The sequence below is a fragment of the Mytilus californianus genome, unplaced genomic scaffold (genome assembly GCF_021869535.1).
Source record: "Mytilus californianus isolate M0D057914Y unplaced genomic scaffold, xbMytCali1.0.p SCAF_8, whole genome shotgun sequence".
NCBI classification, from domain to species: domain Eukaryota; kingdom Metazoa; phylum Mollusca; class Bivalvia; order Mytilida; family Mytilidae; genus Mytilus; species Mytilus californianus.
This window is the reverse complement of record NW_026262734.1, coordinates 86,740,070-86,762,410: the sequence shown is the minus strand read 5'-3', so window position 1 is coordinate 86,762,410 and position 22,341 is coordinate 86,740,070. Positions and strand designations below refer to the sequence as shown.

Genomic DNA, 22,341 nt, shown 5'->3' with positions numbered 1-22,341 from the left:
TGATCTGTATCAGTTAAAAACTAATATGCACAATCAGTTCTTTCTTCCCTCTGTATTCAATTACAAAATTAAATTTTTTAAAATGTAAAGATACATACTTAATTTTAGAAAGAAAAAAAAATTGTAAAATTTTCAAAATTCGGTTACCATAGCAACCATTTTTATTAAATTTCATTAAACAAAACTATTTTTCTGGACTGAAAAATTTAACTGATCAATTTTGTTAAATTGTAAGAAATTTAATGCCATCTTTGTATTGTTTAAATATGGAAATTACTTGGATCATTATTGACTTGTAGAAAAATACAATTTACAGAATTTGAAAATCTTGTGTTTTTCATTCATTAAAAATATTTTTTGCAATTATTTGCCCATTGATTTTATTTTATATTCTGGAAGACCTATATTGGTTCTTTCTAAATATACCTAACATTTTACTAGGAGACGCTGCATTCAAGAAAAAAATTCACTTGAATACCCTGTATTTACGCATTTTTCAAGGAAATCCAAATTTGCCATTTTAGCATATCTTTACTAGCTGGTAGCAAAATAACTGATAATGGTAAAAGTAAAACATATGTGAATTTCAAACAGTTTAAAGGTCAGTTATATTATATTATTCAGAAAAAAAGGATATGTTACACATAAATCAAGTACACAACAGTGCAAAATGTCGTTTTTTCACTTTTTCAAGAGTTAAAATATGACCTTTTATTGCTAAAATCAACTTATGTGGTTTCTATGGCAACCGGAATATTCCAGAACAATTTGTTGCCTGTTATTGCCTTTAGGTATGGTACTGGCTATTATATAAAAGTTTCATCAAAATCTGAGACCATGTGTGCCAGACCCTATTAGAATTTCTTTGGTGGTTACAGAGAATTGCTCTTAACAAATCATACAGATCACACTATTGACTTACCAACACACAAAGGCTGTACGTCTAAAATGGTATACGACATACTGATCATATTCAGTCTTTTTAGGTGTATCATTGGGCAATAGTGTCTGGTGTTCGATTAACTTTTTTTCAGTAAATATTTGGGATAATATCAGTCTTTACTACGTAATGAAAGTCATCAATCAGCTGAATCAAAGCCAGTTTGTCGTATTTATATACGACCTTGCATGTTCACGTTATACGGATCTTATTACCAGGGGTGTGGTCTCGACACAAAATCGCCCCAACAGAGTTATGAGGTAAACACGCAACCGACACTGAAAAAGGTTTTACGGTCACCATCACTAGCGTCATGATATTGTGGTCCTAGATCTTAAGATACCAAAAACAGTCGTTTGTTATGTAAATTTACTAATTTTGTCGTACTCCAGATAGTGACATCTGAGTGTGTATTTGCGTAGCAGGTGATGCATTAATACCAGGAGACGATAGCATTGTCCAGGCATCTAACATCGCGCCGTCTGAATCATTTTTATCTTTGTATTGGAATGATGTGACTGTTAGGCGTCTGTATACATTTTTTTACTTTCAACGGGGTTATTACTACTGTTTTGAAAGATGTTGCTATTTTCGTTTCTTTACAGCCCAGCAAACACAAAAATATTCTTGAAATGTTATAAAATTTTATGTCAAATGTCATTAAAATATCGCAATAAAATATATGAAAAATATAAAATTGTATGGCGGAACAATTATCGCAAAAATATTTTCAAATATATTTCCCAAAATATTAGCATAATAATGTTAAAATATTGTCAAAATAATAGCATGATATTGTGAAAATCAATGGCGTATAAAACATTTTGATAATTATTTCATGAATATTTTCTCGAAATATTTTCAAAATGTTGGAAAAACATAATGATAATGTTATACAAATGATTTTGGGATATTTTCTTTCAAGTTCCTGCAAACTATTTTCAAAATGTTTCTATAACATGTTTGTATAGATCTAAATTATATTCAAATACAATTTTTGTACTTTGAATTGAGTTTTCAGCTTTTACAATATTGCAAATAATTAGTTCAAAAAATACACAGGGTATACACAAAAGAATAATTCAGTTGTTTCCCATATCCCAATTCAAAATTCGAAACATTCAAAAAGATGAAGTATAAACTGATTCTGACACATCCACAATTGCGCATACAACTCATCATGGGTTAGCAGCTGAGAAAATAATAACTCATTCTGTTCAGTAGAATAAGAGATAGATTTTTTGGAAAAAAATTTAGCTCATTCAATATACTGAAAAATCAGCAAACAGGAAACAGGTATATGACAGATACGAAAAGTGCTCACACATTACCATGATTACAATTCCTCACTATCAAGCAGATCACCAAATATTAACTCATTCTTTTCATGGTTTCTGGAAAAAGGGTTATGAAAATATTTGTTGGACAAAGACAGGTGGACAGACAGATAATGCAATAAATATAAAAACATGAAGATGCGGTATAACTGCCAACGAGACAACTCACTACCAGACACCAAATGACACAGCAAAGGTAAAATGTTAACCTTTTTACTATCAAACTTTGCGTCTATTTAATACACTTGTAATCCTCAACATGCATGAAACATTTACCACTGGACGTTAAGCAAACATCAATCAATCAATAAAACACATTTCATAGTTGAGGTAATAATGACTTAAACTTGTATCTCAAATTCACAGATATTTTAAAATCACTACTCTATCTGAACAAGAAATTTCACACTTCTAATAGGATTACATCCAAGGTAAATAATTTGCTTAAGCTATAAAGAGCAAAAGACTATTTTTCATCAATAATTTGATTTTTTTAAGAAAACAGTTGAAAGGTCCATCAATTTTCAGAATATATTGGAATGTCTGTTAGTGTCTTAGATCGTTTTCTTTTTGTGCCATACTTTGCAAAACAAAAATAATCAAAACAATTTCTTAAGCATACATTAGTAGTTTTAACAAGTCTTTAAACTCAAGGAGGCCAAGAGCGACCAAAATATAGCATACCCGCCCACTTGTGACGTTATAGAAAGTCCATATTAAGTCTGACTCAGACCTTAGTAACATCTATTCTTATGAGGTGACCATATTCTCTAATGAGTTACACCGGATAAAATAAAGTCAACCCCTAACCTGACGTCATGCCTGCATGTGCCTATCCTTATAAAGTTATCACACCTTATAATGAATCACTCGGGATAGTATAACTTCAACCCCTAAAGTGACGTCATGCATTAGTAATGGTAAATACAATATGACTCACACAGAATCAGTCATCATAGTCGAATGACATAGTTGCTGACAGCTATGTTAATAAATTAAATATTGCTTTGTCTCACCTCTCAAATTTTATGGTTATTTGTAGTCAATGGCAAAAGATACAGTAGTAGGGATAAATAATAACTTATCCAAGTTTAGGGCATTGGTTTCGTAATTTTACTAATAACATACATTCGAATTTCCTGGAAAACACAGACATCATAAATTCAGTTGTGGAAAATAAAGATGCTGTTTAAGAAAGTATATGAAAGCACATGAACTCTACTGTTGTACATAAAGCTCGATTTAAATAAACAGCTTGTTTCTATTTTGTCACTAACATTTCTATTTTTTGTATCAAGAGATCTTTCCTGTATCGTAATGTTTTTTGTAATTTGAATTGAATATAAAATGTCAGTTATCCTATTCTTGTTAAGGATTATAAAAATTTTACTTTGACAAAAATGTTCTTCCTGGATGGTTGGGGGCATTCTTCAGTATCTTTGCCACCTCTAATTGTGAACCTACATATAAGTCTTGTGTGGCTTTTCGTATAGCTCCTGTTAAAAAATAAAAGGTAATTGATTTAGTGTATGGATATCATTTAAAGCATAACAATTTTATATTATCTTGCTTGTAATTCAAGTCTTAAACGAGTCCTCGTGATAATTATTAAGGGAAATTTAATTTAGTTTATTGCAAAAAAAATCCTTACATGTGTACATCGATTTTACTAAATTGTCTTTTTTTCAATCATTTGTCAAATGAAACAAACAATTTTTAAAAGAAATTTCAATTAATTTAAAAAACAAACCTTCTGCCCGGGCCACGACAACAGATGGGTTCACTGATTAAAAATTACTACAATTTCCAAAAGTTCAAGAGGCTGCTTGTAGGTTTGTATTGAAAAAAATAACAATATCCATAATATATTTGAGAATGTCTTTGTAAACGAATTTTGATACAAATAGAAAGCAATGATATGGTACTGAAACAACTAAGGTCGAACAGGGATATTGCTCAAACGATATACTACCCAAATTGTATAAGGCGGAAACGTCTCGGAAGAAACTGTGTACATATTTAATGCCATCTACATGTATTATGGACACATTGGATCCCTGTTCTCATGCACAAGGCCTTGTGTTTACTTGTTATAAAATATTTCAACGTTCCGACTTTTTATTCCGGGGTATATATTTTTTTCGACAGGTTACCTATTCTGTGGTAGGACATTCTAGTAGTCGGTTGAATAAGAGCTACTAAAAGAAGTAAAATCAAGCTTACAATCGGTGCAATTTTGGAGGAAAATAACTACTGTTTACTTTTGATTTTGTTGTATATGGAAAACACAAAACAGTTTTCTCCCTACATCGTACCAATTGTTAGCTTGAATTTACTTCCTTTGGTTACTCATACTTGACTGATTACCACTTATAAATACATTTTATTAATTTTATTGAACAAGCATCTCATTACATATATTCTATGTAAAATCAATCATTTATCTTTATATACTATAAAATCTCGGATTTAAACAGATCTGCAAATGTTATCAGACCTACAAATTGGTTGCAATGTCGAAAGTATCTAAATCAAGATATTTAGTCCTTTGGTCAAGGCCATTATATGGGTTTCAATTCCAACAAATGTATTGATGAAAAAATATCTACTTCAATACAGTGATAACATTCAGCATCAAGCATAATGATCTCTTAAGGAGACAAGAAATTACAAGAATAGAAATAAAAAGGGGGTGTGAATTAAAACATGTTGTGTTCAAAGTTTAAAAATTTAAATATCGAAGTTGGTAACCAAAAGTTTTTCTTTCATATGTGCTATTTTGGGTAAATAAAAATGATGCACGAATCAATTGCTTAGTCTCAAAAGAAGAATGAGTGTTAAGTGGTTAGTCTGGGAGAAAATGATTTGTTTATCAGTTATATTTGGCTTTTAACAAGCTTTCAGTAACTGCAATAACTCTTATTTCGATGCTTTGTGTCCCTATTTTTATTTATGTGCTTCGTATTCAACTGATCTATTGTGTTAAGCGTTTTACAGCTGATTTTATAGTTTGTGGAACTTTGCTCTCATGTTGTGCTGTTACACCACTGTCCGGGTATCCCAGGTTAGGGGGGTTAACATGTTTAACCCGCCACATTTTTTATGTGCGTGTCCCAAGTCAGGAGCCTGTACTTCAGTTGTTGTCGGTTGTTCATGTCTGTCATATTTGTTTCTTGTAAAGTGTATAATTGTTTAAAATAAGGACGTTAGTTTTCTTGTGGGATTATTTCACATTTTTCATATCAGGGCCTTTTATAGCTGAATACACTAAATAGGCAATACACCATCATCCAATTAATACAAATTTGACGTCACAAAAACTATTTTCACGCCGTATTGACTTATAACTCGTTTTCCCCCAAATGACACCGGATCAACAAGGGCAGTAGATTCTTAAAACAGAAATTGGAAAGTCGTCTATCATACCAACAGGCACTTGTTTCTATCTTGGGAAGGAAAATACAGTGTTTTGAACTTGATGCTGTACCCCAGTTTTTGACATTTTTACCTATTATGTCTGTTTGTTTTGCTCACACATTGTTGTCAATATAATGAAATGCGACTGTCATACAAGTGAGAGGTTTAGCTGGCTATAAAACCAGAACTCATTTCCTACATAAGGAAATGACTCACCGTGCCAAGTCAGGAATGTGACAGTTGTTTTCCATTCGTTTGATTTAATATTGATTACGTCTCGTCATATTAAAAAGGCTTTTGTCATTTGTGCTAGATTTCAATTCTTTTAAGATTTTTTTTATATTTTTACTGTTGCATCCATTCGTTGTTGATTTCGTCATACTGTTTTAGCCTCTTTTTTCAATTAAGAGCATATGTCATTTTCTTAACATACCTGCACTGTCCCATTGTCAGGGTCTTTGCTTGTTAGTTCTTAGCTATTTTTTTGTTTTCTTTTGGCGAGGCATTCCTTTCAAATCGCTGTTTAATGATGCCCATTCTTTATACTATTTCTGCTGTTTTATGTACTAGCTTACTTGAGAAATAAAATGTCGGACTGGCTTCACTATTTGCCAAGTGAAAACTCATAAAAATAAAAAATAAAATAGGTTGAACATCTTTTTATGCGTTTTTTTCCATGAAACTGTTTAAGTTTTTGATTTATCGTAGCTTTTTTTGACATTTGTACCGATTTTCGTGATAACGTGGACTTCACTGCTTCTGTTGCATGAATTATTTAAAGGGTGAATTTCACAATATATACATGTATACTATATCTATGACATATGAGCTGGATCATGTTGGTAGACAATATCAAATGTGCCGGCATATTTCTACTTTTAAGAATTGTCTCTAAAAACCTTTCGGAATGTTTGAAATTACTGAGTAAGAAGTGCACGATATTTTTTTGTTATTCAAACACATTCACTCTGTTTTGATGACTTATATTCCTAGAAAATTGACATGTGAGCAAGGGTCCTGCTGTCACATTTGCATAGAGAATGATGCATAAATTCCGAGCTTATTGTTATTTTTCATATTTATTTTGTGGTCATTTTCGTTTGTGGTCAATGCTCCAAACGAATTACGAAGAAGAACGAATGAAATTGACGCTACATAAGTTTTACTATTACCATCATAAATTTGATGACCGATACGATGTGTCGGTGTTTTAACTCATGAGTGATCTTTAATCTTCAGATGACAGTATAGTCGTATGAACTGTAATTTACTGATTGCGTCCTATTCTCGATTGTAATATAATAGTATTAAAAAAAACGAACTTCAATGAAAATTAAAAAATGCGAAAGTCCGATAAAAACTGACTGCATCAAACTGAAATGGTTATTGAATACGTTGACTATTTGTGGATTCTCATTGCGAATGATGCATCCGTATAAGATTCCGCCTACCCTGTCGACGTATCTGGCATCGCTACTCTTGGAGGTCATGCAATGTCTTCAGTTATTGATGGTTAACTTGGTTTGTCTCTTCTCTATACCATCGAAAAAAGATATTAGCTTACTCTTCACCATAAACGATATTTTACGTTTTGTAGCAAAAATTTTTTTTTAGGTAAAGCCTTGACCCATATCTAAACATTAACGATAATATCTCAAAGTGAGGCTATTTCGGCAGTATTTGTGATTTTGCACTTACATTATAAAGCCTTAATGCAAATATGGAAGACAAATTTTGTAAAGTTCTTCCTATGGTCCATGCAGTGGGTGGTATATGGGTTGTTTCTAAATTAGTGAAAGTGATTTGTTTACTGTTTTGCCTTGTGTGTACTGTTCATGTTAAGTCGTATGTACTTGAAACTCAAACATTTTTTTTAACTGATATTTTACTTACCCGAAGTATTAACCACTCTGTCAGCTAACATTTGCAAGACTTCAGATAACAAGTTACATCTATCACACACCAGGTCATGAAGATGATCACAGACTGCAGCATATTCGCTCTCCTTTGTGTCACTTAAAGCCCATGTAAACCAGTGATCAGGACACCTGTCATTCTTTTGAACATGAAGTTTAAAGTCTGTTTTCAAGTATATCTTACTTTTCTTGGGTTATGACAAAATTTAATCAGAATCATCTCTGTTTAATACTTTCTTGTATAGCAGTTCTCTTGTTATATTAATCAAGAGGTCAAATGATGTGCTTCCAAGTCCACGCAAGTTTGTCTCTTTGGCTGCTGAGCATGAAGATAGTATCTTGAATAGAGTTGATGACGATAATGGGGAGAACTCTTGCTCCTTGCAAAGGGAAATATACATGTTGACTAGTTTAGAGTTACATACTGTTCTTATAACTTGTGGAATCGATACAGTTTCTTGTTCCAGTTTCACTGTTCTCATCCCAAATGATGACACCTGTATAAACTGATGATAAAAAAAGAAACGAAGAGCATGTTTCAGTTTGACACGATCCATTCTCTGTCTGTGCAGTTTTTCTTTCACGTCTATACTGAAACAGCCAGGCCCATGACTGTAAAAATGAAAAAGTCTTCTGGCTTGATCTATCCGCCATACTTTATTACCACGTATCAAATTCTGCAATTGTGTTTTTGAGTATTTATTTGCAATCATAGAGAGCAGCTGTAATTTCTCATCATTTTTATCAGAACCATTATAAAGACGAACAATCATTTGAGTCAATTGACTATCTGTATCTTCATTGTTACTTCCATGTGAAGTTATATGCTTAAATAATTTAGTACTCTGACCTGGCGCTAAACATTCAATCAGTGCGTCAATACCTTGCACTGCTTTTCTTTTGTAAAGCCTTACTGTTCTGCTACTTGCTTCCTCTACTGGAGTTTTTAGTTGGCTCTTCAAAGGACTGATTGATCCTTTTCCAAGAATCTGTAAAGCCTCATTCAAACTTTCAATTGATGGCTTGCTTAAGGAATCATTCCAGTTTGACAGTTGAGAATCAAAATCTTCTGTTGTTGAGTTCGGTATTTTTGTTTTTTTACTTTTTACATACATGTATTAGTGACCTTTCATCCCAACACAAATATCTTGAGTGATTACAATGTAAACAAGAGGCACACCTGGTAAAAAATGGCCAGTTTAATAACTAGGACTTTTATTAAATATACACATACAAATGTATTGTAGTGACTCTTTGTGCTGCTGATCATTTTTGCAATTTACAGGTTTAACCTAGCGCTTAGATATTTTTAGATAACACCCAAAACAGAAAAAAAAACAGTGAACAACATGTTTAAGGGTATATACATCTTGTCGTGCTTATCCTTTTTAATTGGACGTTTACTTACTATGGTCCAGTATCCAAAATCTAAATACATGGTTAGATTCAGCATATCAAAAGAACCCCATATATATTCAATTTTTGTAGATATCTATCAAAGTTTAATTTTGGACCCTTTGGACCTCAATGTGGACCACTTTCATAACCGGTCCCAAAATCAAAATACACGGTTAGATTCAGCATATAAAAGAACCCCATATATTCAATTTTGGTTGAAATTAAACAAAGTTTAATTTTGGACCCTTTTGACCTCAATGAAGACCAATTTAATAATGGGCCCTAGATTCAGCATATGAAAGAACCGAATGTCAGTGTTTGTTGAAATCAAACAAAGTTTAATTTTGGACCCTTTTGACCTCAATGAAGACCAATTTAATAATGGGCCCTAGATTCAGCATATGAAAGAACCGAATGTCAGTGTTTGTTGAAATCAAACAAAGTTTAATTTTGGACCAACTTGAAAACCGGGCCCGACTTATACTCAGGTTATTTTATTTCTTTATTTTATCTGATTTCATTATCTGATTTCATTTTATATATAATTTAAAAATTCGGAAAAAAACTCATTTTCTTTAAATTCAATCCAGATTAAATTGGTGCTTGCATACTGATACTTTTAAAATTTTGATTTTACTATCTGTCAGCAGAAATAGGATTTGTATGTTATTCTAACAACACAAAATGCGTTTTCTCTTATCATTTTGTAGCAAAGCAATATGGCAGATTTTACAGTATTGTGTTCTGCCTCCTACTTCCATGATAAATAATTAAAGAAGGCATTACACGAAAAAAAATTATATTTTCTGAAAATTTATTATCAGTAGATCATAATTCTTCAAAAAAGGAGTAAATAAAGTAAGAGATTATTGAATGGTTGCCAAGGAAACAGGATACCCACATTTTCTCCTTTTGCACCCTGGTCCAAAATTTCATTAATTTTGGTTTAAAGCCTTTAACCAGCAATAAAACCAAAATAAATTCTGAAAGGTAAAGGGTTTAGGAAGATATTCAGCATCTTTCACATTACTATTTCTAATATATTAGTGGAAAAAAAATATGTTTAAGATGATGGACATGTGACATATGGAAAATGGGACAAAAGTTTATGTTTTTCAAAGTAAATGACATCTAATACACAGTAAAAAGAATTGAATAAGTATAAAGTTGCATGTGTTGCCAATATTTACTTTTTACTAGTTTAATTTGTGCCAGATTCTTAAAAGAAAACATGTTTTGAATTAAGGCTGTTGCTAATGTGACGGAGACAAAAATGAGTAACGTTAGCGACATTTGGACATGTCACATTAGCAACAGCATCTTTAAAAAATAAAATGTATGCACACAGTCGTGCTTTATAAATGCTTTGAGTAATTAAATTGTACAGTCTGGTTTAGAATATCTAAATATACAGAATGTCATTGGCAGGTTTACTTTGTATCAAATGAATACACAAGAAACCAATTTGTAATAGTAACATTAGCAACATCTTCTTCAGTAATACATTAAGAAAATTTGCTATCTAGATGGGTCGCACTAAATAGGGCCAAAATTGTTACAGGAGGTGAAAAATAAGATTCATGATATCTTTATCGAAAAAGTTTTCAGATGTAACTGAATGATTCTTCTAGATCTGTTCATATCTTTAGTCGTGAACTGAGATGTTGATATGATATGAGTACCAAATGCAATAAGAACTGTTCTTTGTACCAGACTGACACACCAGATTTTATGGATGGATGGATTAATTATTGTTTAACGTCCAGTGTCAACCTAGTATGTGCACATCAGGACGAGAACAAGTTGATGTAATATGATCTCTGCTTTGTACTAGACCGACACGCTTAGATGGATTTTCCACAAAGACACATTATACAGACTCTGTTGCCTCTGTAAGCTGACCTTTGCTTTTACTCCTAGATGCTTTTGGCTTGGATGAGAAGCAGCAAAGACCCAATTTTAATGTCTTATTTTATCTGGCTACGAATTTAACCTGCAACCTTTGGCACTCAAAACAGAAGGGGGATATGGATTATTTATGAAGCACAAGCCAAAATGCCCATGTAATGTCTACCAAGAAACATCAAACAACATAAGAATGAACAATTTCAAATCAATTCGCAGTGAAGATGGAAATACCATAGTGATCAATGCCTCAATGACTTTCACCATGGATTTTGGTAAAGAAAGTCTTTTGTAGTCTTCAGAACACCTTGCTTTGCCCATTTAATTCATGATGCATTTGCATTCAAAAGTCGAAAATACTGCCTAGACTAAGAAGCTTTAAAATATTTTAATGTTTGAAAAATTTATCGTCTCTGTTAGTTCTGGAGGACTGCATCTGAAAGAAAATAAATTGAAAATATTACTGGTATATGAATACAATTTAAAAAATGAACAACTATTAAAATTTTTAAAATGTATTGAAGTACTGCCTTCAAATTTACTTCAATCAAGACATAGTTTTTTGCCGAATGCTTTCAGTATATATGGTAATTAAAGATATGTTGTCATCATTAATTATAGCTAGAACAGTTCAAGTTACCATCTTCTTTTAATGATTACCCGAGATTATGCTAAGATACCCCTGAAAATCAAATGTATGTTTACCATTTGGTAAATTTGTCTGTGAGCAATGACTTTTAGGCCAATTTTGACAATTTTAAGAACTGGACTAATTTTGGCAATTAATGAACTAAGTTGTTATTATAAAAATAGAAGATGTGGTATGAAGCTCTTCGAAAAGGAAAGACTATTACCTTCAAATATATATAGTAATGAGCGCCCCTTCATTACTATATTAGACTGTTTTAATTTTCTTATATAACATCACATCAACAATATACTGTCCCAAAGTAACGATCGCTACATAAAAATCTGTCCATGTTATACCGTTCGCATCAAATTATTAAAAGAAATGTATTTTGATGAACTAGAAGACTCAACTGTACGTAAAATATGGTCAAATCTCGTTGGGAGATGAAAAACCAAAACAAAAGTTTCTTAATGTGACATTTAAATGACATTACTTGATTCAACGTTTTGTTGCGAATGTCTTTTTGATGGACGGAATACAATAAAGGACCTCGTGTAACGATAAATCAGACAACTTACCTTCTCTGCTTTCCCATTATGTGAGGGAACCGGCTCCGCATCCATTTCTGCAAAGGGCGATATCGTAACTCCTATACAGGAGAGTTACAGATCTAAATATATATTGCTCACGTGACATTGATTTGGACGGAAACGTAGAGCAGTAACGTTCGCAAAAACTAAAACAGCCAATGATATTGATTCCGAAAGTCCTTTGACCCCCTTTCGTCATCAAAATTTAATGTGATTGCTATTTATATCAATTATTTATAAAACCCGAGTTAAAAATAACAACGGGCCGTCTGAGAACCAACAAATAAATTGCGATCGTAACATACCACAATGGACGGAAAAGATGTGACGTTCGCAATAATATTATTAAATTACCTTTTTAGCCTTTACCAATAAAAATGTGCCTTAGAATTATAATTAAAACACAAAAGAATACTTTTTATTAAAATATAAGTCCATGTTATTAGGCTCTACTTAAAAATAATACTTTAAAATTCCATTCCAAATAAGCTAGATGTCAGTCAAGTAGGTCACAATGTCTATTCAATGTCCAATATTTTGAAATTGAAAACCCACTAATTCTAACAAAAAACATAAACACAGGGTGATTTTTATTTTTATTTACTCAGAAAGACACCTTTTATTAAATAAAATAATGCATTACTTCATTTCACACTCTGTTTCACAGTTTCAGCAATACCTTTTTTGATGGATACAAAAAAGCAATACTTCCTTTTTATTGTAAAATCTGCCATATACAAAAATTCTTGAAACTGTTGGTGATCAGACATAGGATTGATCAGGAAAAGGTAGACAGACATAATAATTATGTTGTTTTGGCCAAAATGTGATATAAATGTGAAAGCAGTTTTGTGATTGACATAGTACTGTACTAGACCTAGGAATAGACAGTAATACTGCAATTTGATTTTATGTAAATTGTAAGATGCAAATTAATTTGTTTACCTTTTATACATATAACATTAATAGAAATATGTTTTTCTCATTTTTCTCAACAGAAAAATTAAAAGATTTGCAAATGGAAAACATCAACCTTTCAACAGCCCTTATCTTAGAACTTAAAATGCCTAGGAATCAAAAATCTTATACAATCTCGGAGACTAATGATGCTTATGAGCAAAATGGGATGAAAACCTAGGAAGTATTTCATATTTTGACCGTATCTAGTTATAAAGTTTTTTACAAGAGGTTTTGACCTCTCAAAGACAGGACACAGCCATAGTAAACATGTCCCAGGTCAGGAGTGTATTTATCATTTGTTTGTTAGTATTTTTATTTTTAAAATTCATTTCGTTTTTATTTCTAAGTAATTGATTGTATTGGCTGATTTCATCCTTTTGTCCATACATCCGGGAGCTTGCTATTGTGTTATATGCATTGCCATGTAGAAAATTGAAGATCTTGCAGAGACGTAAAGATTTTTAATTTTTTGTGTTATAAGAATAGATCCGTCTTAATGGCATATATATCATGTCAGCTCTTGTTTATATGTTTACCTTAGGTTTCCTTGGTCTCTTGGTCTGAACTTTCTCAGAACTGCTTAAATTTCATCCTTATCAATACAACACTGCAAAATAAAATTTCTAATATTATCATGATTATACATATTGTTTAATAGACAGATGTATATATACTCCAATAAGCCACCAGGTCTTTTACACTAATGCCACAGTCTTATGTTGGCAATGCTCAAACAGAGTTATTAGGAGGAAAGATTAAAAATGACACTCCGTATATTTTATGAACACCATCACGAATTGATTGATCTATACGATGTGTCTGTGTCTAAACTAACTAACGACATTTGTACCACGTCTTAGATTGTGGTTGACCATCTACGTCGTCTGGTTTGATAAGTACCGAACGTGACCTATTCCGGAATATGACTGTTTTCCCGAGTGTGAATTCGCATTGCTATAAGACGTGTCTCGGTATTTATACTTCCAACATTTATGTATTTAGTTATGATGTTTGGTGTGTAATTCTGGTTGGATATTGTGTTATGTCTTATCGTCTGTGGTTTGAATTTTTTTTTTTCATTTTCTATATGTATGTAAAAATTAAGATAATTGATCAGCTAGTTAATTATAATGATTTTTAGTTTAAAGCTACTATATGCACAGGATTTATTTGTTTTTGCACAATTTTGATTTAGAAGAAAAACCTACATGGTTAGAAAATACAAATAATTACACCATTACTAACACAATTCTATATTAAAATTCTTGTAATGGTCAGAAAATACATAAAATAACACCATTACAAACTTAATCCTAATTTTATATTCTACTTTTAGAAATTTATCTGTGATGTCTCATTTTGTGGCGTGGATGCATTCGTGTGACGCACAGTTCATAATTCATTGTGATGTACATGGGAGGTGTCCGTTATTATTCTGTTGTTTACATGTTGTAATGTACTATTATATCATTTATTTATGTAATTATTCTCTGTCCTGAGTGTTCTTGCGTTTATTTGTACTGTATTCCTGTCACGTAACGTTGTCATTTTAGCGTTATTATTTACATGGCCATATAAGCGGGAGGTTTGGCTAGCCATAAAACCAGGTTCAACCAACCATTTTGTCTTATACTAGCGGTATACTACTATAGCCTTTATTTATAATTGCTTGCATTTGAGATACTTTTCAAATCAGAATCACAGACTTTTCTTAAAAATTGCAATCAGTCATGACCCTTTACCAAGGAAATGAATTTAAAGTCAAGATTGATAAATAAAAACAGTTAATTCTAATATTGACCAGGTTGGTGGTCAGTTTGATAGTTTGATTAGTGTAACAAGATTACAACACACCGAAATGTCTTGCCTTCTTTACTAATCAAGCAGTCTGCACTAAAATCTTTTCCGGCTACATGTACTACATAGTGTAGTCCAAAGACCAATATTCTGACATTTTTCTGATGTGTCTAACCAAAGTTTTGCAAATACTTACCAGTCCAAATTAACTGTTACTAGTCTGGGGCATCATACTAATGGCTTATGTTGCAGACTGATCATGGTTGATTATTTGTTAAAAGGTTTTACTACAAGCATCACATAAACAGAATCAATAATCCATGTAAAGGAGGTCAAAGTTAGATAATCCGTGACAGATAGACATGTAAATTTTACAATCAATCCATACAACAAATTTAGTTCAATTTTTGCTTCTAGTATTTGATTAGCGGCGGACCATGAAAATGAGGTTAAGGTCCTCCAGGCCACAACAAACAAACATAAAGATCTGATTTTGATCATATTGCAATTTAACCTTTATCAGTCTATAGGTGTTCAATGGTAGAAAAATATTTATAAACTTACTGAACTGACATTTTCTAGTTCTGTCTGCTCCTCACTTTACTTTCCATTTATAATTGCAAAGCATGAACTACATAAGCCTGAAATAAAACCAAACAAGTTCATTCATGCATCTACTTTTGTATAGTGTAACTGTCTGACCCACGACAATTGTTGTTTATATATAAAGTTAAATAATACACTGCAGTGGTGTAGAATTAAAATTGACTTTTCCAAGTGAAACTTTTTGTAATAGTAAAAATAAACATCTATACCAACTATCAAGAGCCCATGAAACACCCTTATTTAGCATATTGAAATTGTTAATGGAATAAAATGGGAATATTTGGAGGTATTTAATCAAAATCAAATAAAATGGCTCTGTACAGTGACCTTTAAACTGCTTACCTTCAGGTCATTTGAACTCTGGGTGATAGTTGTCTCAATGACAGTCATACCACAGCTGCTTAATTTCATATTGTAGTTAAACAGGAATGGTCTCCTGCTATACCTTGAGTTTGAGTGGTTGCCTTCCTAGACTCCTAGGATGTTAAAAATAAATTTCAGCGTGTCATGCATGTCAGTCTAGTACAAACGTACATGACTTACATGTTCGTGTCCTGATATACATGTAATTTTTGCTACTGGACATTTTCTAGTTCTGTCTGCTCCTGACTTTACTTTCCATTTATAATTGCATAGCATGAACTACATAAGCCTGAAATAAAAGCAAACAAGTTCATTCATGCATCTACATTTGTATAGTGTAACTGTCTGACCCACGACAATTGGTGTTTATATATAAAGTTAAATAATACACTGCAGTTGTGTAGAATTACAATTGACTTTTCCAAGTGAAACTTTTTGGAATAGTAAAAATAACCATCTATACCAACTACCAAGAGCCCATGAAACATCCTTATTTAGCATATTGAAATTGTTAATGGAATAAAATGGGAATATTTGAAGGTATTAAATCAAATTCAAATAAAATGGCTCTGTACAGTGACCTTTAAACTGCTTACCTTCAGTTCATTTGAACTCTGGGTGATAGTTGTCTCAATGACAGTCATACCCCAGCTGCTTAATTTCATATTGTAGTTAAACAGGAATGGTCTCCTACTTACCTTGAGTTTGGGTGGTTGCTTCCTAGACTCCTAGGATGTTAAAAATAAATTTCAGCATGTCATTCATGTCAGTTTAGTACAAACTAACATGACTTACATGTTCGTGTCCTGATATACATGTAATATTTGTTACTGGACATTAAAATCTGATTAACTAATACTTCATCATATTTATCAAAAAGGCAGTAAAGTACAGTTATGATAAGAAAAAACCATATATTCCCATACAGACATAGTGCAAAGACATGATCATATCCTACTGTATATCATGCTTATACATGTACTTCAAATGTTTCACTCAATTTTGCAGTCCAATATGCATAAATTGGTCTGATTTATAAACAGTTTAACTTATCCAGCAATGTTACTTGAATATAATTTACCTGCCTCAACAGGAATAAAAATGCCTTCTCTGCTGAATAATTCCAAATCATTTTTGCTACCACCACTTTTGTCACTTTCTTATTTCCTTTATGGTCTGGTTTGGCAGAGGACCTTGAAGGTTTCCATAACAGCCCTTAATTGTATCTATCTACAGGGCACACCTTCAAATCTGGTTGAAAGCTACAATATCAAATATTTTTTGTAAAGAAATCAAACTTGACTTAAGCATTGTTAACATTAATTAAAGAACGGCAAATATTTTGAAGACGTCAAGACTCAGTGTCTGGTTGATTATGAAAAGTTTGAGTAAAAAAACAAGCTATTATATATGTACATGTAGGTATTAGAAGGTTTACTGAACTTGGAATCAGCAGTTCTAGTGGGACACAATGTTTGAAAATAAATGTAAATAATTCAATTAGGCTAAGTGTTAATCAAATAAATCTACCTGTCAATGACAGGGTTTTTTTTTAATTTGTCATTAATACATGTACATTTGAATATATGAATATGGTAAATGTGTATTTGGAATTCAAGTATTCTTTTTAATAGCAAAAAAATATAATTCTGTTTCCTGCCTCCAAACCCACATTGTTATTTTCATGCCTAACCCTAACACAATTTTTGTAGATAATTTTGAAAGTTTAGATTTTTTTGGGGGAGCACTGATTTACTTGTTCTATGACATGTACAATGATGTATGAGTTTGTTCAATCAATTTTTAGCAAATATAAGTAACAAACATATATAAATGAAACAAACATACAAAATCATTGTGCTTCATTCTGTCAGACAAAACCCTACATTATTTGACTTTTCATTGCATACTGAAACAAGTATCAGCAATCCCATAAGTATACTATCTTCTGGCAGAGAAAGATAATTCAATTTGTAAAAAGGGGCAGAGGATGGGATAATTTGTTTTGTGGAGTTAAAAAAAACAGAAGAGCATTGGCTGAGAGGTCAAAATATAAAACATTAATTTTACCAACATATTTAAAATAATTTTCATTCTGAAAAAAAAATCTGAGAAACACCAGGGACCAAGAGTCTTTCGTCTTTGATATATACTGTACATTAATATGATAGTCCAAGTAACTATTTTAATGCTGTAACCCCTGTCACCCTTTCTTAAGTTAAATGAATGACCTAGCAATTATCAAAAACATCAGTTATCATAACATTTTTCTAAGCGAGCATAATTATTTACTTCCCTAAAATGTCCACATCTGTATGAAATGAGATGTCCTTGACTGGATACATCAGCCTTCCATTTGGATTGGTGGCCGCTCGGCAACTTGCAAAACTTCAAATGGTTTGAAATGTTTTTTTCGCATTCAGAAAGTTTCACATGCTCTTTATCGTTAGAAAATATGGCAGAAAAACCACACTTTACCCCAGCAAACTTCTGCTCTGGACACTGTGTACCAACAGTATCAGCCATTGAAACATCGCCCTCTATGTTAACCTTTCTTCTAAGGGAGGTAATTGGAATAATTCCACTGATGATAAACTCAATATTCTGAGGTCTTTTAATTTATACTTAACGATCATTATCATTACTTTTTTTTAATTTAAACTTGGAAAATAATTGTTTTTCGTATATATACAAATTATAACTTTCTTATTAATAGTTGCAAATATTTTTTTGGAATGAACAAAGTGGGTCACATCATATGCATTTATACTACTCTCAGATGAACAGTGATTAGAAGTTTCGACCAAGAAATGACCCAATCTAATTTTTAAGAAAAAAACCTGTTTAGGTATATTTCTAAAAATTAATAAAGGAAGTCATTTACTAAAAATAAAACAAAATGGTGATTTATCCTTTACCACCCTATATTATATGCCTGGATGGTCCTTAGGAAGAACTGTACTTAAAACGTTGAATACTGATATCCATCAGACGAATGTCTTATATTTAGTTATTTTATAAAAGCGTTCTTTTTTCGAAAGGCCAAAACAGTTTAAAAGGAAAGATACCCAAAACCATTCTCTTCTTGATATCTGTATCCCTCAATTTTGCTGGTTTGACAAGCCTCCCTTTGACAAGGGACGATAATACATTGGTGTAGACTTACATATATAGATAAATCAAATTAAATATATGTTGGGTTTTTTTTTTAAAGTTGTTTAAAATCATTCAAGATTTACAAACAAAAGTATTTGATTATGACAAATAGTTTATTTCACACCCTATCTTCCGTTGTTCACATGTACTTATTTTCAAAGCATCTCATAATTTCCCGAATATACTGATATAATCTTGTGCCTAGTTAGAGTATTATTATGTTCTTGATAACTTCCCGAAAGGTCGACATTTAAGCTTAAATAAATAATGGTAATGGCCAAACAGATGGAGTGATGTTTAAGTAGTTTAACAGGTAGCTATTATTAAAACAAATATTCTACATCATTTTCACATGACAATGCTAGACTTATATTAGCCAAATTATTCTATAACGTTGCGGTTTTTACAGCCACTAAAAACTTCAAACAACAGCATGCATTTTGCTTATATAAGGGAATACAGCACTTTAATTACTTCATGAAAAAATTATCTGCACTAAACCATGAGAGAATGAAAAGATCAAAGTAAAATGCCAAACGTGTATAAAAAAAAAACTCCCTGAAAGGTCTTGAACTCAAAACAAGACTTGTGTCATAGATCAAATTTATTCGTTCAGTGTATGTTTATTTGTTTCTGTAAATATGTCTTTCTGATTGAGTTAAGCCAATGCAATTGATAATTTATAGTGTGTATTTCTATGTTGTAATGTTACACTACTATTTCAGGTTAGGGTGAAGGTTGGCGCCTATTAAAACGTTTTAACCAGCTGCATTTGTATGCACCTGTCCTAAGTCAGGAACCCGTTGTTCGGTAGTTGTCGTTCGTTGATGTGGTTCATAAGTGGTTTTCGTTTCTCGTTTTTTATATAGATTAGACCGTTGGTTTTCCTGTTTGAATTGTTTTTACACTAGTCGTTTTGGTGCCCTTTATAGCTTGCTGTTCGGTGTGAGCCAAGGCACCTGGTTGAAGGCCGTACTTTGACCTATCAATCTTTACTTTTTATACATGGTGTGACTTGGATGGAGAGTTGTCGCATTGGCACTCATACCACATCTTCTTATTTCTATTAACGTTTTTAGCCAGACGTTTTAGATTTTAAAATCTCATAATGGCCTTGTAAGTCTTAAATGCCAATGCACACAAAATGATTTTGTAGGTATATTTGAAAATATGCATAACTGTCTAAACAACAAAGTTCTTTAATTTCACTTTCAGATATATTGATGACGAACTGTCACTCATTAACCAGCATTTCAATGAGTGGATCTCTGTGAATCTGAGACTAAGGTTACAGCTGAAAGCAGAAGTTCAGGCTCATATCTTGATCTCTTCCACGATATTGACACAAATGGACCACTTCAAGATTGAGTCTATCACACACGTGACGATTTCGATTTTCTATTTCACAGCAGTAACATACCAACTGCTCCTTGTATGACGCGTACATATAACAGTTAATACGGTAACGCTCGTACTTCGTTAACAGACATGTGCTCCTTACACAAACACTGCTGCATACGAATTACGAAGAAGAACGACTGCATACGTTTTACGGTCACCATCATACATAAGTTTTCCGGTTCGATGTGTCGGTGTTGCAACTCACTAGTGACGCTTTCGTGATCTTTCTATATACCTGCTGTGTATTCGTCTAATTTGTAATTTTACCGATTGCGTCATATTCACGATTGTAATATAAAAGTATAAGTAAAAATACGGAACTCCAAGGTAAAATCAAAAAGGGGGAACTCCATAAAACCTGACATAATCAAAACGGTCAACTATATCAACTAATGGGTATTACGTATGTTGACTTATTTTTTTTTAATCATTGCGGATGATGCATGCATGTACAAAGTCGCTTGCCCTGTCGACGCATCCGGTCTCGCTACTCTTGGATGTCATGAGATTCCTATAGTTATTTTTTGTATTCTTGATTTGTGTCTTCTCTTAGCCACGTAGATATTACTGCATTAACCTTATACTTTTTTCTGTTTAATAAAAACAATAAGTATCATATATGTAGCATAACTTGACATATCCTAAGCTCCTATAGGTGTAATACCACCAAATCATAGTATGTCACATCCGGTTGCATACGAAAATAGGTCGAAAAAAAATATTCCCTTGAATTTGACAGTTGTAGGTAATTGATCCTACATTTCATTGCAGTAAAACATTTCTGGGTCATAAACATATATCTTGGGTATTTCAAAGCACCATTATTTTTTTATTTGGGGTTTCTATAGAATATTTTGGAAACTTGAGGTTACATGGTTACTAAAGCTTGTATACAGGTTAAAAAAGTGGGAAAATTTGATTGGTTAACTTCCAGTGATGGTTATTTTCTTATATGCAATGAAATGTGATGTGAAATGTTTTCTATAGTACTGGACAGGATAAAACTTTACTCATGCCAAGTATTTCTTTATTTGAAACAAAGACAAATTCTGCACATTTTTTTGAAAAGTGCAAATTTAACAAAGACTAATAGGGGAAAATCAATTTCCTTGAAATAGGACTTTACCATGAATATTAGTTGACAGAACAAGCCATACTTAGAGTTTTGGGGAGCTTTTTCTCCTTATTTCTTATATTCTGCTATACTAGAAAAATTTTCCTAAGAAATACTTTAATAAATATATAGTTTTAAGTAAATGAAATTATTTTTATAGCAGTAACAACAAATTATTCACCAAAAGAGAAGCTTTTTATGTCCCTCTCTGGAACGCGAGTAAATTTAAGTTTTACGTAAGGACTTATTGAAACCTCCTTGGAGACAGTAAACTTTTATACGGATATTTCATTCAGCTTGAATACTTCAATTAATTATTTATTATAACATTTCTATCATAAATGAGTGAAAGTTACCCCCAAATTTTTATTTATTGGCCTAAAAAGTAGAAATTTTGAGGAAATGAGAGGTATAAATGGACCAAAAGAGACCTTATAAGGAAGACAAAGAGGTCAATTAGCAGTATTTATGTTACACATAGTTTTTGGACAAAAGAGATATTAGCTTAGACTTAACCCTAAAAGATATTTAACATTTACTAGCATCTTGATCAAATAAATGTGTACCAAAATATGTTTTAGGATGAAGCCTTGGTACATACTTATACATTAACGCGAGCATCTCAAAATGAGGCTATTTTGGCAGTGTTTGTGGTTTTGCACTTACATTTTGAAGCCTAAATGCAAAAATATAAGACAAAAATAAAACTTTGAATATTCATTTCCATCAGACATATGTCTTCTATTTCGTAGATTGAAAAAACTTTTCGATTCCAGGGACCCGAATTGTTCAAAGGAAATGATACTCAAA

At 32.1% G+C, this 22,341-nt stretch overlaps 1 long non-coding RNA gene across 1 annotated transcript; it reads right to left on the bottom strand.

The window, feature by feature from the left end:
- Positions 1-11,286: 11,286 nt before the first annotated feature.
- On the bottom strand, positions 11,287-12,103 carry LOC127710525 (uncharacterized). Its single transcript, XR_007986219.1, has 2 exons — positions 11,768-12,103; positions 11,287-11,349 (listed from the first exon to the last, which is right to left on the bottom strand). It is a non-coding gene; the product is annotated as an uncharacterized LOC127710525 (long non-coding RNA).
- Positions 12,104-22,341: the final 10,238 nt, after the last annotated feature.